At 36.8% G+C, this 18,528-nt stretch overlaps 1 protein-coding gene across 1 annotated transcript in view; it reads left to right on the top strand.

Annotated features, from left to right (window-relative positions):
- Window positions 1–18,528, top strand: part of LOC135721523 (urokinase plasminogen activator surface receptor-like) — a 56,409-nt gene that overhangs the window by 34,104 nt on the left and 3,777 nt on the right. The gene's annotated exons all lie outside the window — the stretch shown is intronic.

The following is an 18,528-nucleotide window of genomic DNA, read 5'->3' as shown; positions in this document are numbered from 1 at the left end:
AGAGCTTATGAAACTACTTTCAACACTTTAAACATTTAAACAATGCCTCAAAACAGTTTAACATTAAACACCTAAAACATTCTACAAATTAAAGGCATAAAGTCTCGCAAATTTTTCCAGCACAACCTGCTCATGGAAATGAATCTTGACATGGATCAGCAACTGCTCGGAGTTTCATGAATTCCCATTTTCATGTCACATGCGTAAATCTCCAAAGCCTCAGTATTCTGTAAGAAGTAAAAAAAAAGTATCACTGAGCGTTCATGTACCAAATGAAGCCAAGGTAAGGGTGGTTTAATATTTGATTACTTACAGTACAGTCAATGCGCTGATTATTTAAACATCTCGTCCGTTGTGGGCGGTGTTCGTGCACATATTTGAGACTCGCGACGTTGAGTATCACCTGCAGCTTTACAACACCAGCTGATAGAGAGCGTCCTTTTCATATCTACCCCTCGTGGATTTCCTGATGCAAGATGACGACGGCAGCATGCGCGGGGCAGATCGATTGGCACATGAGATCAATGTAACGCGAGATATAAGCTTTTGAATGGCTCTCGCGGAACTTTGATATCATGGGTTGATTTGTCTGCACATTGCTGCATGCAGTCGAATACATGTATACAATGCGCCTGTTTCGTTACGTCCAGGCCAAATACAGATGCCCCTACACTTGTAATATATGCATTTATTTAAAAAACACGGCAATTTCTCTCTAGAAAGGTGCAGGTTGCAAGCAGCCTTTCATGTCTATGTGTGCACGTGTGTGGGCGTGGCGCAGCCGCTTTTAATAAAAAAACACACCTAAAACAGTTTTCACACAAATATGTTATATAACAAATACAAATATAATATACTCACTGTGAAAGTTGTAGTTACCTTGCCATTTCCTCACTAAATGAAGCGTTAGCTCGGTGCGTTACACTGAGGAGAAAACATCATATGCTTTTTGTTTGTATGCTGTAATTATTCAGATTTTCACTCAGTTTAACTTGAAAATGACTTTAAAAATACTTAAAAATGAATTCAATGTAAATATTTAAGTACTTACCATAACTTTATTGTAGAAAATGCCGACCATCAACTCCCGAGCACCCAAGCCAATTAATCTCAGCTGCATTGCCATACGCTTTTCTGGCTCAAACTACATTCAGCAAACTCAGTTTTTTCATTTGACATGATAAATTGGCTGAGCAGAGTTTAATATGTTCTGTGAATATACATTTTTGTTTTACCCCAATACCTTAAGTTTTAATTACCACAATGCATATTTTTGTTTGGGGAGAATTATTTGAAAGGAATATGTTGAGTCAATACTTAATTTTCAGTTTCCACAATTTTTTAAAATATAAATTTTTTACAGTGAACTTGGACTTGTGTCCTTCGTAGTTCGAACTTGCAAGTTCAGACTCAGAAGAACGAACTCCTGACGCAAAAAGCATTCTGGGAAACTTCGCTGTCATAAGTCCACACAAGTCACCTCTGATGCATCCTCGATAAAATGGCCGGATCAAGAACAAATCCGGGGATTTTATGTGAACTTGGGCTTGATGCGAACTTTGATTTGGAACAGTACTTGGTCCACGACTGATGACGTTTCACAAGAACACAAGTACAGACAAGAACGCATATTGAGAAACAGCTATGATTTCTGAATGCCTCCGCAAAAATTTACGTTGGCGGATAGCCCGTTGTCGTCAAAATGACTTTAGTATATATAATCTATAAAAATCTAGAAACAAAATTACCCCATAATCTTTTATCTCTTTATTGTATTCTAGCAGGTCTAAAACCAGTCGAATATTGTTATATATAGATCTACATTTAATAAATCCAGTTTGTGTCTCCTCGATAATTTTGGACAATCCAAATTTTAGGCGATTATTATAAATATGAGTTAACAATTTGTAATCTGTATTTAATAAAGAAATAGGTCGTAAATTGTCCAAAAGTCTGAGGTCGCAATTGCTAGTTCTGCATCATGTGATCTTAAATTGTTCATCTATTTGAGGGAAAAATTGACCAATTTTTTTCTAGAAGGTAGTTATAGTCTAAAATTGAAGATGATGATGAGTATAAGCTCTCATAAAAATCAGTAATCTCTTTTGATATTAGTATTGCATCAGAACATTCTACACCATCAATTATTGTCTTCACAGCATTTTTTCTTGCCGTTGTTTTTCTATTGAATGAATAACTGAACTTTGACCATGACACCAATAAGTCAACAAACAAATTGTTTTATTGGGTACTTTGTAGTTTTCTTTTTGTTTCGGTTTCATGGAATGCCAGTGAACCTAAATGAAGTTTGAACACTTGTTACATTCAGGTGTAAGGAAGGGGTGGGAGATAACATAACTTATTAAAATATTTATTTAATGTGTAAGGGCAATAAAACGATGCGGTGCAAAAATCAGGTGGTTAATTTACAGTAAAAATGTGTTTAGTGAACAAAGTGTGGATGCCATTTCTGGTATAAACAAATAAACACAGCTTCTGTTGATTTCATCATTTGTAAGTTGGAAAGGCGTAAATGTCAGAAAAGGGGTTTGGTAAATGCAGGCGCTCAGGGGTAAACAATACTTAGGTTTTATTTGTGGAGATAGTTGACAATTTCCGGTTCCTGGGCATACAGATCACTTCCTCTTTATCATGGTCTCTCAATACAACATGCATCCTTAAGAAAGCCCAACAGAGACTATTTTTTTTGAGGAGACTCAAAAGCTTTGGGGTGGGCACAACTTCTCTCATCAACTTTTACAGGTGCACTATTGAAAGCATTCTGACTGGTTGCATTACAGTATGGTTAGGTAATTTGTCCACCCGTGACCTCAAACTCTTATCAAGGACAGTTCGGTCTGCTTCCAAAATTATTGGGGCTGACCTTCCTTCACTATCAGATATTTACCCTGTGCGTTGCAGGAGTAGAGCGGAGTCTATCATTAAGGACTTAAATCATCCAGCTCATCATCTCTTTTCATTACTCCCCTCTGGTAAACGTTATCGGAGCATGACTTCCCATACGACACGTCTTAAGGACAGTTTTTTTCCCCAGGCTATCAGATTATTGAATGGTTAGTGACTTGAATTCATGTATATTTTAACTTAATTCCTCAGTGACTTGAACTTTTCTTCTTAATAATACATTATAATTATAATTCCTCAGTAATACATTTTAATATAATTCTTCAGTCCTCATATCCTAATACAATTGCTAGTGTCATCACTATGGTATCTATGTATTACAGATTTTTATATTTTATATTTTATCGTGATTACATGCATTTCTTATGTTTGTACATGTTTCAGGTCTCACATGTATGAATGCTGTTTCTTTTGTATGTATGTATGTATGGTCATTCTCACCTTTTATACTATTTATTGCTTATTTATTAATTATTGCTTATTCTGTGTTTTTAGTCTTTTTTTTTTTTTTCTTCTTCTTTCCCTCTTACCCCTTGTAACTTGTGGCACAAGCATTTCACTGTACTGCAAAGTATATGTGACAATTAATTAAACTGAACTGAACTGAACTGAACTGATTTTCTCTGAAAGTACCTGATGACAGATTTGAATTAATTTCAGCTTCACATGCAATTCAAAAACACATTTTGAGGTGTGTTGAACAAAATGTATCTTTTAATTCAACTGAACAAAAGGAAGCAAGTTTAATCTTTCAAAAGAATAAGGATAAAACATTATCAGTCTTTAAAAAGAGTACTGTTATCTGACCACCACATTTAGGTACTGTATATAGCTTTAAAAAAAGCCAGAGTGTATTATCAAGTGTATCATTAAAAGAGCTAAGCTTTCTGTAAAAATAACGCAAGCTGTAGTATACAAACGGTTAACAAATCTCGCTCTATGCAACAAGTCCCGTCAGAGACGTCATGCCCATTCAAACTAAGGGGGCACGTGCCCCCTTGGTTTTTTTGAGCCAATGGATTTTGCATCCAACCTCAAAATCAAATAAGCGTCCAATTAATCTGTTATTTGACTTTTAATCTATTTAATATGCACACTATTATACATTCTGTGCTGCATCCTTGTCACTTTTCAGAGATTTTCGCCGTTTTGATCATGTTACATTACTTTTATTGTGGCGGCAGCTAGTGCTGCAGTCAGCACAGTTGCAGACGTCATCAGCGGCTGGGCGCGCTCACGAGCTCTCCCCTGTTGCTGGCTTGCTGCTGCATTTGGCTATCTGAGGAATTAAAACGTGTTAGAAACGCTCACCACATTTCCAAACCCCAGTACGGTAATGTGCAGTTGACCTCCTCTGTGTAGAAAATGTATGGTTTTAAATGTGACCGTCTCAACGTTATATTAGTAGAGATTCATCTTCTTGGCACAACGCAAAGTTCGCCAGAGTTCACGCGGGCGCGGAATCTCACATGCTCACATATGAGGTAAAATGTAATGCAAAAATCCTTTCGTCTAATAATTTTTATCTAAACATATTTTTTAAAATCATTATTGAACATTAAAATCAATCACGTGGCTATAGCTTATGTCATTTTCGTTGTTTATATACTTTATGGATTTAAAATTACATACATTTTATATGACAATGCAGTTGTTGTGCAAAATGCATTAATGACACAATTAAACAAGCCATTAAGACTTAAATAAATAAAACATGCTGTTTCAGATGTAAATATTATGCAAGTGTGTCATTATTCCGATTGAATAGTATTTGATATTAAAGTTAGTCAACACTTTTATTTTGGAGGTTTTTGCATGAAAGCAGGGGTTTTCAGATTGTTAGAAATGTAAGTGCCATGGAAAAGACTGAAAGCTCTATAATATTTCGTTTGATGTCTGTGTATGCACAAATTTTTGTGAGCTGTTGACACTGTGCCCCCTTAAAAAAAATTGGTGCATGACGCCCCTGAGTCCCGTCTCCGTAACTTAAGTCACTAATATGATTGGCTTTGCTTTTCTTGATTCCCGCCTTTCTAACCCACATCGCTTTATGATTGACTTTATCTTTATTCGCTGTCTGACGTAGGCTGCAATTGGAAGTCTGCAGCGTGAAATCTCTGTCAACAAACGTGATGTGTCATCATGTCATGATTGCAGGCCACTGGTGGTGAGGAAGAAAATGTTCTTATATCAACCGTTTTAATCACAAAATACAGGAAGTTTTGTGACATATTGATTTAGGAACTGTAGAGTTATGCACTGTCACTTTAAATATCAGTGTTGATGTTAATGTCACTGGGTGGCGACCCCTGTTGGTGAAATGGGTAACGTAAATAAACCAGTCTAGTGTTGACACTCACACGAGCTGCATGTGTAATTATACGACACATTACATGGTGTCAGAAGTGTCTGATAATGGCTCAAGGACTCCGTCATATCGATCCACTACTGTTTAATGACAACATTGCCGACAACTGGCGGAAATTTGAGAAAGAATGGACAATCTACTGCAACGCAGGATTGTCGGATAAATCTAAGAAAGTTCAAGCCTACATCCTGCTGAACCTTGCCGGCCCGGAGGCTGTTGAAAAGTCAGAATCATTTACAAAGACCCGGAGACACTACTGGTAAAGTTTGCTGAATTATGTTTGCCAGCGAAAAACATCATTATGGACAGGCATGCTTTTAACACCGCTAGCCAGGGAAGGTGAGTCGATTCAAACGTATGTCGCTACTTTAAAAATACTGGCAAAGAAATGCGATTTCGGCGCACTCCATGATGAATTGATCAGGGATCATATCATCTGCGGGATACAGAGTGACATCCTCCGCAAACAACTATTACGTGAAAAAAGCTCACTCTTGAACTGGCAGTTAGCATTAGTATGCTCCATGAACAGTCGGAGAAAAGCTCTAAGAAACTTCATAAGGAAGCTGAAGTGTGCTCAATTCAGAAGGCTCGCTGTGGCAATGGAAATGGCCACACTTACCTGGCCGCAGCAAATATTTTGCTTTTAATAAGATATGCAACAACTGTGGAAAAACAAATCACTTTGCTAGATGTTGTCGCTCTGTACCAGCGCAGGCCACAGCTCGCCCCACAGCCCGCACTCTATACAGAAGAAGAGAAATGCAAAGTAAATGAATTTAACATTGAACCAGATTATCAAATTGTTGACACTTTTTACTGTGACACAATACTCACACCCACACAAAAGGGGGAAATCTTTGCCACATTTGCAATGAAGAACGGAAATGGACAACTTAAGGTAAAAGTGGACACTGGTGTCAAATGTAATGTGCAGCCCAGAAAAATGTTCAGTTGACCACTCTGTGCACGTAGATCCAAATGAAAAGGTCAATCTAGTGGTTTATGGAGGTGAGACAATCAAAACAGATGTAACACTGTAACACTGCATTGTACACAGAGACAGATGTCACGAGTGACTATGGGGGCAGAACCAAAGTTGTGAAGAAAAGTTTCGCCTGGACCGATTTACACAAACACCATCACTTCCGGGTAATCCCGGGCAACGAAATCAGTGAAAACAAGCGTCAGGTGTGTGTGCTGATGTGGCGAACGCTGACTGGGCGGTTCACAGGAAGCAGGAAGTATAAAAGGAGCGTGTGAAACACAGGAAGTTGTTCTTGTTCTTTGTTTGTTGTGGATGGTTGGAGAAGGGCGTTGTGGCGAAGAAGTGTGTTATATGGCCAGGCGGACGAATAGAAACCACTGAGAGGATTTGCTGCAGTATAGAAGGAGAGGAAACAAACCATTGAGACAGGTTTGGAGAGAGACAAACTACCTTAAAGAGGTATACTCTTACCCGTGTATGCATGTGTATTTGAAGGCTGCGTCGAGGCACGATCTCTGGCGGAGATTTCGCAGAGTGACTATGCATCTGGTTTAGGAATGCACAGTGTGAAACGTCAAATTATGAATAACCAGGGTTATCTCTTAACCACTGGTTAAGTTTGAACAGTGTGAAACATGAAAAAATAACCCAGGATTCCATTAACCCTGGTTTTAGAATAACCCAGGGTTAACAATTTCAGGTGTGAAAAGCCCTAGAGTGTCTTTGATGGTTAATTAATTCCTGTTACAATACATTCTAAAAGTAAAAAGTATACACATTTAATGCCAAGACCCCAAGTTTTCATTTCATGTATGAATTACTGCTGAAAGATTTTTTGAAGATGAGCAATTCATGAATGAGTAAAAATTGTGACAACCAACCACGATCTCCCCTACTTACCTCCACGTCACGTTCCAACTTGACGTAGGGGCGACCGGGGTTGGTAGTCACAATTTTTACTCATGCATGAATTGCTCATCTTCCAAAAATCTTTATATCTGTATAACAAAGCCCGTTGTGTCTACTGCTGTTGCTCACGTTGGAAAACCTGTCTGCGTACTTACCATTGCTGCTTGTATAGAAACGTCTCTTCTGCTTCCATTACTGTGTGCTTATGAAGGCGCAGTAACACCCTCCCTCTCCCATTATGAGAGGTGTGTGTGTGTGTGTGTGTGTGTGTGTGTGTGTGTGTGTGTGTGTGTGTGTGTGTGTGTGTGTGTGTGTGTGTGTGTGTGTGTGTGTGTGTGTGTGTGTGTGTGTGTGTGTGTGTGTGTGTGTGTGTGTGTGCGCGTGTGTGCATGTTATATTGTGGTTTTATGTATATTTCAGTTTTAAATAGGTTTTACATGTTTTCTTACATGTTTACATGTTTCTTTTATTCCTTTTGTAATAGCAAATAAAATATTGTTTGTTGTTATTTTTATTATTAGCCTATACAATTATAAAATCTTAACAGTCTGACTCCATTTTAGAAAAGGTTCATAAAGGAACCTTCAAAAAAGGTCAGGATCTAAAATGAACACTTTGACCACAACAAAGGTTCTAAAAAGAACTGTCTAAATAACCAAGGGGTATTTATAGAATCTGTAAGTTCAATTTTGAACCTTTAAAATTACTACAAGTCCATATTTGAACTTCTTGGTTCTTTTTTTAACTCTAAAGGTTCAATGTCTTCTAAGAGTGTATAAAGCCTCGCCCCCTTTTTTGATCGTTTATATAAAAGCCACTGAAAGGGTTTATGATTTTATTCACCTCCTGACTGACCAAAGATGGAACTGAAAATCTTCATTGTTTTCTTCTGCGCTCTTTTCACTGGAGGTACAAAACACAAAAGCCTATTTAATGTTTTATTAGTTACAAAATATATTTCTAACTCATTCTGTTTCTTTTTTCAGGACATTCACTCAAATGTTATGAGTGTACAGGTGAGATGGGCTCTTGTGAAAACAAAGAGGTGACGTGTCCGGACACTGCCACTGCCACATGTACAAGTGTAGCAGTTGTATACTCCGCAGGTGAGTTCAGTATGATGAAAAATAAATTTACTGAAATATTATAGACTACCAACGGAAATTAGGGTCATTTAACATGAATGTTAGCTTAACTCAACTAAATGTTTTTCATTATGCTAAACATTAAAAAACTAAAAATCTCATGTGAAGTCCATCTGACTTGTTTCTTGTAAATGATCATTGTTTTATCACTCTTAACAAATACTGCATGAAACCGTTATTTCTGAATGGCGTGAGGCTGGGATTAAGCAGATTTGAAGTGAAAGTATTTGATGGTGTATAGTATATGATAAGTGTTAAGAGCATGCGGTTAATATCTGTTCCGCTACATTAATTCGGCCATTGCTGCCCGCCACAGCTAAAATCGTCCCCACAGGTCTTGATATACTAGTTATTGTAGATATACTGGCTGTGTCTCATTTCAGAAGGCTGCATCCTTCACGTCCTCTGGAGGTTACATCCTCTAAAGCAGTTGTTCCCATAATTTATAACTTTGCGCCCCACTTAGACAGGTATAATCTATGTCAGGACCAGAGGTGGAAAGTAACGAATTACATTTACTCACGTTACTGTAATTGAGTAGTTTTTTTGTGTACTTTTACTTTTTTGAGTAGTTTTTAAAATCTGTACTTTTACTTTTACTTAAGTATGTTTGGTTTAAAGTATTGTACTTCGCTACATTTTAAATCATATAAGTTACTGAGTAAAAAAAAGCAAGGTGATAAAGACGCGCAACGGATGATTGATGAGCGGGGCCCGCGGGGGAACGCGCAAAAAGAACCATGGAGACGGATGAGACAGGCACGCGCTAAAGGCCGGGATATACCTTTTTTCCGCGTCCGCGTCCGGCTCGCGCGCAGCTTTTTGAGTATACTCCCCGCGGCTACACGCGGACGGCCGCGTTCGACACTATACGCAATACAAATGATTTCTTATTCAAATTATTACTCTACCAGCCCGTCAGGACAGCACTGATTTGGTGACATTTACAGTACATTAAAACATTAGGATAGGTGAAGAAAAGTAACCGATCCACCATTACAAACACACTTTAGAACAAACAACAAGACAACAAAGAACAAGAATCAAACAAACATGCTCCAGAGCTTTCTGTTCTTGGAAGAAGTAAAAGTTAAAGAAGAAAAACGATAGTGTGTGTGCAAATGCTGTCTATTTACTTTGTTTAATTGTTTATAGTGGAGTGTCCTGTCTAAATATTTTCACGCGCATGCGCTGTTGTACGCGGACTGTACGCGCACTGTCCGCGCGGTCTCAAATTTTGTACGAAATTGCCACCCGGTTTTTACCGCTCATTTGCACGACGCGTTTTTAATACCATGCGCATTATCTTCCGAGGTCTAGCAGCTTCGCGTCAAGTCAAACTTCAAAACGTCCTCGAGAATGCGCAGGTCATTAGAGAGAGAGAGAGAGAGAGAGAGAGAGAGAGAGCGAGAGAGAGAGAGAGAGAGAGAGAGAGAGAGAGAGAGAGAGAGAGAGAGAGAGAGAGAGAGAGAGAGAGAGAGAGAGAGAGAGAGAGAGAGAGAGAGAGAGAGAGAGAGAGAGAGAGAGAGAGGAATAAAGGTCTGACATCAGGTACCCAGGTCAGGGAAGTTAGAAGATAATAAACGTGTCAAATGTATATAGACATGGCACTCATCTCATTATATGCTCATTTAAACTAGATATAGTTTAATAAAATAATGTATGTTACCAGCAATACATCAATTACAACCTTACTATAGTGATTGTATTTACTAGCTGCTGACCACCTTTCAAAAGTGCATAACTCACATGTAAAAATCATTAAACAATTCCTTAAACATTTCTTACTTTAAAAAAGCTTTTTATTTTATTAACTTTTTGTTGTTGCACTTTAATTGTAAAGACGTTCCTACAATTTAAAACAACTAGTTTGAGATTTATATTCCCTTGTTGTTTTTGAACTATACTAGAATCCTTCACCTCTTCCCGCTGTAAAAAAAGTAACTTTTACTCTGAGTAAAGTTAAAATCACTTACTTTTTTACTTTTACTTGAGTAGATTTTTTGACAAGTAACTTTACTTTTACTTAAGTAAAATATTATTAAAGTAACTTTACTTTTACTTGAGTACAATATTTTAGTACTTTTTCCACCTCTGGTCAGGATCCACTAAAGTGTTTGATTTTTGTTTTCATTTAATGTAATGCATTTCAACGTGTCTTTATAATCGTGGTTAGAGATGCGGTTTTATTTCACACTTTACATAATTCATTTAAATAAATGACATGATTAGTTCAAATAAAGATTGCCTTGTCACTGTCAGTGTTGCCTGTAATTTATAAATTATTTTAATAAATCAATTAAAGAATCATTAAGTTAGCTATAAGCAACGAGGGGATAGACTTTAAAGAAGAGACGCACACAGCCACAGGTAACTCGCGCACGCATCTCTCTCTCTCTATCTCCCCCTCTCTCTCTCTCTCTCTCTCTCTCTCTCTCTCTCTCTCCCCGTCGGGTCTTTCTCTTTCAGTTTTCTGTCTCTTTCTTTTAATAATGAATTTAAATTAATGTGATAATTAATTTAAATAAAAGCAATACAATGGCACTACTTTATTTAAAGCGGACGGAGTGTGTGTGAGCCTTAACTTAAGAAAATGACCGTCATTTATCCGTCTGTTAAAAATTTACACTGTAAACATTAATTACAGCTTTAACTTGGCAAATAACGGCGGCTGGTGCTAAAAAATTTGGGTGGGCGCAAACACACTCAAAATCAAACTTTTACTGTAATGCAGTACTCTTAATAGCCATTTATCAGGTGATGAGTATCATTAGGCTACTACTTAGCTAAAATGCTGAAAATGTTACAGTTGAAATCAAACGCACGAAATAAATGTACTATGAATCTGTTAATGAACTAATATCAAGGTAATCATTCACACACACACACACCCACACACACACACACCCACACACCCACACACCCACACACACACACACACACACACACACACACACACACACACACACACACACACACACACGCTTTACAAATCACAATGGTCAGGTGTAAAGCATTAAGCATATTATTTTTTTAGGTGACACTGAACTTAAACAGCAGTCTAAGGGTTGTACAGTGAAGGAGCATTGTATAAGTGGATCTTTTAACCTCGGACATACAAGGAGAGTTACATCTAGAAGGTGCTGTAACACAGACCTTTGTAATAGGGAAGACACCCCAGGTATGTCTTTTATACACATAACTATATATACACTCACCTAAAGGATTATTAGGAACACCTGTTCAATATCTCATTAATGCAATTATCTAATCAACCAATCACATTGCAGTTGCTTCAATGCATTTAGGGGTGTGGTCCTGGTCAAGACAATCTCCTGAACTTCAAACTGAATGTCAGAATGGGAAAGAAAGGTGATTTAAGCAATTTTGAGCATGGCATGGTTGTTGGTGCCAGACGGGCCGGCCTGAGTATTTCACAATCTGCTCAGTTTACTGGGATTCAAGCTGATAGAAGAGCAACTTTGACTGAAATAACCACTCGTTACAACCGAGGTATGCAGCAAAGCATTTGTGAAGCCACAACATGAACAACCTTGAGGCGGATGGGCTACAACAGCAGAAGATCCACCGGGTACCACTCATCTCCACTATAAATAGGAAAAAGAGGCTACAATTTGCACGAGCTCACCAAAATTAGGCAGTTGAAGACTGGGAAAATGTTGCCTGGTCTGATGAGTCTCGATTTCTGTTGAAACAGTCAGAATTTGGCGTAAACAGAATGAGAACATGGATCCATCATGTCTTGTTACCACTGTGCAGGCTGGTAATGGTGGTGTAATGGTGTGGGGGTGTTTTCTTGGCAAACTTTAGGCCACTTAGTGCCAATTAGGCATCGTTTAAATGCCACGGGCCACCTGAGCATTGTTTCTGACCATGTCCATCCCTTTATGACCACCATGTACCCATCCTCTGATGGCTACTTCCAGCAGGATAATGCATCATGTCACAAAGCTTGAATCATTTCAAATCGGTTTCTTGAACATGACAACGAGTTCACTGTACTAAAAAGGCCCCCACAGTCACCAGATCTCAACCCAATAGACCCCTTCAAAGTTTGTAAACATTGAATGACTATCAGGTGCGCGCGCAGCATGGGGTCAAACTGTTCATACCATCCAGGCTTTATAATGTAGTCTAACAGGGCTGAAAAATGATGACTTACCTCAAATGAAGTGAGCACTACAAACACAAGCCTCTTTGATATTTGCATTGTTTCAGTCTGCACGTTAATTGCTTGCAGCTGCAGATGTTGTATTTTTTTGTTTTTGAGATTCTGCATGAATCGCGAAAACTTAACGGAAGACCTCGTGCGATTTTCACAACCCACGACGTAAGTAGGCATTTTTGACGATACCGAATAATATGCAACTCTATCTGCTGTAATGGCTTTTCTGACCCCGACATGCGCAGTGGAAACTGCCTGTGACGTGAACCGTGAAGGGGTCTATAGAGCATCTTTGGGATGTGGTGGATGTGCATCCCACAAATCTCCATCAACTGCAAGATGCTATCCTATCAAAATGGGCCAACATTTCTAAATAATGCTTTCAGCACCTTGTTGAATCAATGCCATGTAGAATTAAGGCAGTTCTGAAGGCGAAAGGGGTCGAACACAGTATTAGTATGGTGTTCCTAATAATCCTTTAGGTGATATATACATACATATGTTAGCATTAAGCTTAGGTATTCCATAAAATAAAAGAATAATATTTGTTTCTTCTACAGATTCCAGCTCTAACAGCCCCAATGGAAAACAATGTTACTACTGTGATGAGAAGAGTTGCTTCAACATATTAAACTGTTTAGGAAATGAAGACCGCTGCTTTGAAGCTACAGGTGAGAATCAAGTCATTTTTTTCTGTCTTTCTTTGCATTATTATAGTTAATTAGGTTACATTTTTAATTGCACTATTTGTTCAAGACATATCAATATGTGATAACATGAATCAGAGAACATGGTTTTCTAATTTACAGTACACTCTAAAAAACAAACGGTGCTATATAGCACCAAAACAGTTGCTTTGGATCGTAACGATAGAAGAACCATTTTTAGTGCCATATAGCACCGGTGAAGAACCAGTGAAGCACCAGTGAAGCACCTGTGTAGAACCATATAGTGCTATGTAGAACCATATGTGGTGCTATATGGCCCCTATATGGTTCTACACTGGTGCTTCACTGGTGCTTCACTGGTGCTTCACTGGTGCTTCACTGGTTCTTCACCGGTGCTATATGGCACTAAAATGGTTCTTCTATCGTTACGATCCAAAGCAATTGTTTTGGTGCTATATAGCACCGTTTGTTTTTTTAGAGTGTATCTAGTGATCGCAGAAATATATTTATCCTATATTTAACATAGGATAGGGTCATGTATTTAAAATGTTTTGTGAAATCCATAACCATGAATATTTACTGTATGCATTCTATATGTGTTCATCAGATTATCTGTGTGGTCAAGTTTTGAATGATTCACTTGATCAACTTTTGTTTTCTTTACATTAGATACTGATAGGTCTGTGTCTCAGACTGTTAAAGGATGTGTCTCTGAATCCTACTGTGATGCTGCACCACAAGGGAATGAAGATTTCACGAGCTTGTCATGTTGTGAGGGGAATCTGTGTAATGGTGCTAAGAGCATCACACAGAATCTCCTCTTTCTCTTCTGGCCGCTCTTCTTCTACATCCTGATCCACTAAATTCAGCAAAACTTCACTCAATACAGCATAAATGTGAGATATTGTGGTGGGATTAGTAAAAAAAAAAGATTATGTTTTATGATTTATGCATCTTATCACTCCAACAGCAGTATGTGACATATTTTGGATTTTAAAACAATGTTTTATGTCATATAGCTTAATTTTCATTGTATTTTTTGGTGTAATTTTCATTATATATAATTAAAAAAAGAAAAAGAAAATACTGCAAATAGAGAAAAACATTAAATAAAATGTAACCACAGACACCACTATACACTTGTTTAATTTTTTTCAATAAGCCTTTATAAGCCTTAACATTTGACAATGATGTTGTAATGAACAAAGTTTCTAAACTGTAATTATTGGTATGAACCAGCAGGTGGCAGAAGATAGGCAAACATATGCAGGCATCTGCTTTAAAGATATTTTTTTTATTTACTGGGACACAACTTTAATGCAGACTTGTACCCAATGATCTCCGGGGTCAATGATTTCAGCCCTCATTTGCACAGCTGGGACACAACTTTAATGCAGACTTGTACCCAATGATCTCCGGGGTCAATGATTTCAGCCCTCATTTGCACAGCGGGTACCTTTTTATGGTATCTGAACTATTAGAACGTTCACACCACCACTGTTTAAAGTATTCAAGGACCATTTATTAAGGAATAGCACAAAGATTGTGAATTAAATCTTCTTCTAAAAGACCACTAAACAGTCAAGACCAATTTTGTTTTGTGTGGTAAAGTAGAAGACTTACTACCAAAAAAAAAATAGTGATTGATTTAGAGGACAGTTTTATTTACTTTTGGTGATGTTCAGTGTAAATCTGGGTCCAGAGATAAAGACTATTGTAAAGCTCTGGACTATATTGTACAGTACATGCAAAAAAATTCTAACACAAAATCCAAACAAAAGTTGAATCTCTTAAATACACTTATCAACATTTGAAGTGGATCAAAAAAGTTCATCAACATTGTCACAAGAACAGATATTGTTTAAAAGACAGCTTTTATTAAGGTTTGATCCACTTTAAATGTTGATTAGTGTATATATATTTCATTCATATTTATACCACGGGCTGTTTAAATACTCCATTCTGATTGGCTGGAAGTTGTGCAGTAGAATCGTTTAATGCACAGGTAGTTCCAGTCAGTTTGATTATAGTTCAAAATTAATCCGCTACTATAAACATTGGTAACGATAGTAACACAGTTACACTTGCAAGCAGAGTGAGAGACACATGTATAAAAAATTTATTTATAGGTATAAATGGATGATTTTTGCATATCAATAAATTTGTATGGTGAATATGGCCATTTTGAGAATGGGCCCAGGCACAAAACGAAATAGAAGACGTTGAATGACAAAAAGCGGCAGAAAGAATTAACACCGGCAGAGCTAGATAAGATTGAAGACGACAAAGATGAGGGCACTGACAGAAAGCCTAGAGGAGATGATAGGCTGAAGGGGAACTAAACAGCAACCACCAACAACAACTGCAACAACAACATGTACATTAAAGGTTTGTTTGTTGCTGATGTGTGTGCTTTACTACATAAAAATGATTCATCAATTATCCATAAATCATTAAAATACTTTGATAAATTTGCAAGTAATAAGAATGTAGAGGTTTAAAACACTTAAGCAGCATATTTTACGCTCCATCACATGCATCAAAGTACTCCACTGTGTGGCTGGCCAGTAAAGGCCTTAAAGATGAAAAACTAGACATGACAATTTGTATTTTACAAAAAACAAGTAAGTTCCATGTCTTACATTACATAATATTTTTGGATTGTATTATTTGAGTAAATGTAGGCAAAAAAATAATAATAATAATAATAAAGTAGAGATCACATGTTCATAAAAAAAAATTACACAGCCAACAGTTTTTAATCAGCAGCAGAGGAAACTGCGTCTCTTTCAGGACGACAGACACCTCAGAAACTCCTCAAAAATACTGTTAAGTGTTGAGTTTATGACTACTTACACTTATTTTTCAATGAAATATTGGCTGTGTCCTTGTGTAAACAACTTAAGGGGTATTTATTTGAATACTTTCGGAGCCATAATGTTAACTGGGTATAGTAACAGCTTTCTGTGCACATAGTGTTAGAATTACCGTGACTATATTTTACGTATTCAGGTCACCAAAGTGATAATAGCTAGACTGAAAAGTGTGTAAAATAATCAATTTCTAATCATTTAATTACTGCACAATGAGTCTGTATGTAAACAAACACATTATCTGTAGTAGGGTGACAGGCGGTCAGAAGGAGGCTCATTTGACTTAAGCATTCAGGTTGAGCTTAAGCATCCAAATGAAAGATTAAGATTTGTTTCTTCCACAGTTTCCAGCTCTAAGAGCCCCAATGGAAAACAGTACTGTGATAGGAAGAGTTTGCTTCAACAAATTAAAATGTATAAACTGAATAAATGACTGTCTTTCTCTTCATTATTTATTAAAGTAGATTAAATTAAACTTCACTCTACACCATAAATTTGAGATATTGTGGTGGGATTAATAAAATAAAAGAGCTTCATTCAGCTTATCACTACAACTGTGGCATATTTTGGAATTAAAGGCAATGTTTTATTCAATCTAGCATCATTTCCATTGTATTTCTGGTGTTATATTGGTACAGTAGGAAACATTTTTACTGAAAACAGAAAAAACATTAAATAAAATGTAATCACACCACTTCTACACTTGCTTCGATTTTTTTTCAATAAGCGTTTGTAAGCTTTTACATTTGACAAAATGTAATAATTTCTAAACTAAGATAAATTATTGTAATTATTCATATGTTACCAAACCATTCACTTGTGTTTCATAAAATATTTCTTAGTAAATGCTTATTTCTTTATCATTTTATATTAAATGTTTGTTGTTTTTGTTGTCTTTAATTTGGATGTGTTACCATTGCATTGACAATAAAGATGTTGTTTTCTGCAGGCCAAGTCTGGTCTGTAGTTTGTATTTGTCTCGCCAATAGTTTCAGTAGTCCAAGCTGGTAACCAAAACTAAATTTGTACCTTTAACTTCCATTTTATGGACACAAAACTACTGAGATATTTCTCAAAATTTATTTTATTTTGTGTTCCTCAGAAGAAAGAAAGTCATAGAGGTTTGGAATGACATGAGGGTCATTGATGACAGAATTTTTATTTTTGTGTGAACAAATGCAAAACTGTATATAAGGTCATTTACCAGTAGGTGGCAGCAGATTCTTTGTACAGTAGAGTATGAGGACTTTTGAATTTGCTGATTATTGGAGACTCCTGATATGCATTTCTGTTTGACTATCAGAATAAAAAAAACAATTATTTTTTTAAAAACATTTCATTTGTATTTAAAATCTATTGTTCTTTTGTCCTATTGAATGAATAACTGAACTTTGACCATGACACCATTAAGTCAGTCAACAAATTGAAGTGTTTTATAGTTTGTAATCATTAAACAGCCTATTTTTTTAAACACTTTTACTTTGTTTTGGTTTCATAGAATGCCAACAAATCTAAATGAAGTTTGAACACTTGTTACATTCGAAGGTGTATGGAACATTATATATTATAATATTTATTTAATGGGTAAGGCAATAAAACGATGCTGTGCAAAAATCAGGTGATTAATTTACAGTAAAAATGTGAACAAAGTGCGGATGCTCAGATATAAACAAATACACAGATTGTAAGGCGTAAAGGGGTTTGGTAAATGCAGGTGCTCGGGGCATAGGGGTAAACACTTCTTAGGTTTCGTTTTCTCTAAAAAGTAACTTAAACTGATCACAGATTTGATTTCGTTTCAGCTTCACTTGCAATTCAAAAACACATTTTGGGGTGTATTGAACAAAATATCTTTTAATTCAACTGGATAAAAGAAAACAAGTTTAATCTCTCAAAAGAAAAAGGATAAAAACATTACCAGTCTTTTAAACGAGTACTTTTATTCGACCACCACAGTTAGATACTGACATCAAGTGTATTATTAATAGAGATAAACGTTTGACTAAGTTCATGCTTTTTTCCGTGCTCTGTTAAGCTGCTGAAAAGCATTTAGGACAGAATTTCAGAATTTATATCTGGTCTGTTATGCTTTTCACTTGCATTTTTTATATATATATAACCACTGATGTCCATCTGTGCCTTGTGTATTTTACTTTTTACTTATTTTATGTAACATTAATTTACACAGGAATAATTTAAATGGGATTTAAATCGATTATAACCGCGTTGTGTACGCAGTCTGTGGTACACAAACGGTTAACAGATCTCGCTCTCTGTAACGAGTCCCGCCTCCGTAACTTAAGTCGCTAATATGATTGGCTTTCCCTTTCTTGATTCCCGCCTTTCTAACCCACATCGCTTATGATTGGCTTTATCTTTACTCACTGTCTGACGTAGGCTACAATTGGAAGTACGCAGCGCGAAATCTCTGTCAACAACACGTGATGTGATCATCATGTCATGACT

This window comes from Paramisgurnus dabryanus, chromosome 18 (assembly GCF_030506205.2).
Source record: "Paramisgurnus dabryanus chromosome 18, PD_genome_1.1, whole genome shotgun sequence".
Classification (NCBI taxonomy): Eukaryota; Metazoa; Chordata; class Actinopteri; order Cypriniformes; family Cobitidae; genus Paramisgurnus; species Paramisgurnus dabryanus.
This window is presented reverse-complemented; position numbering and strand designations above follow the sequence as displayed.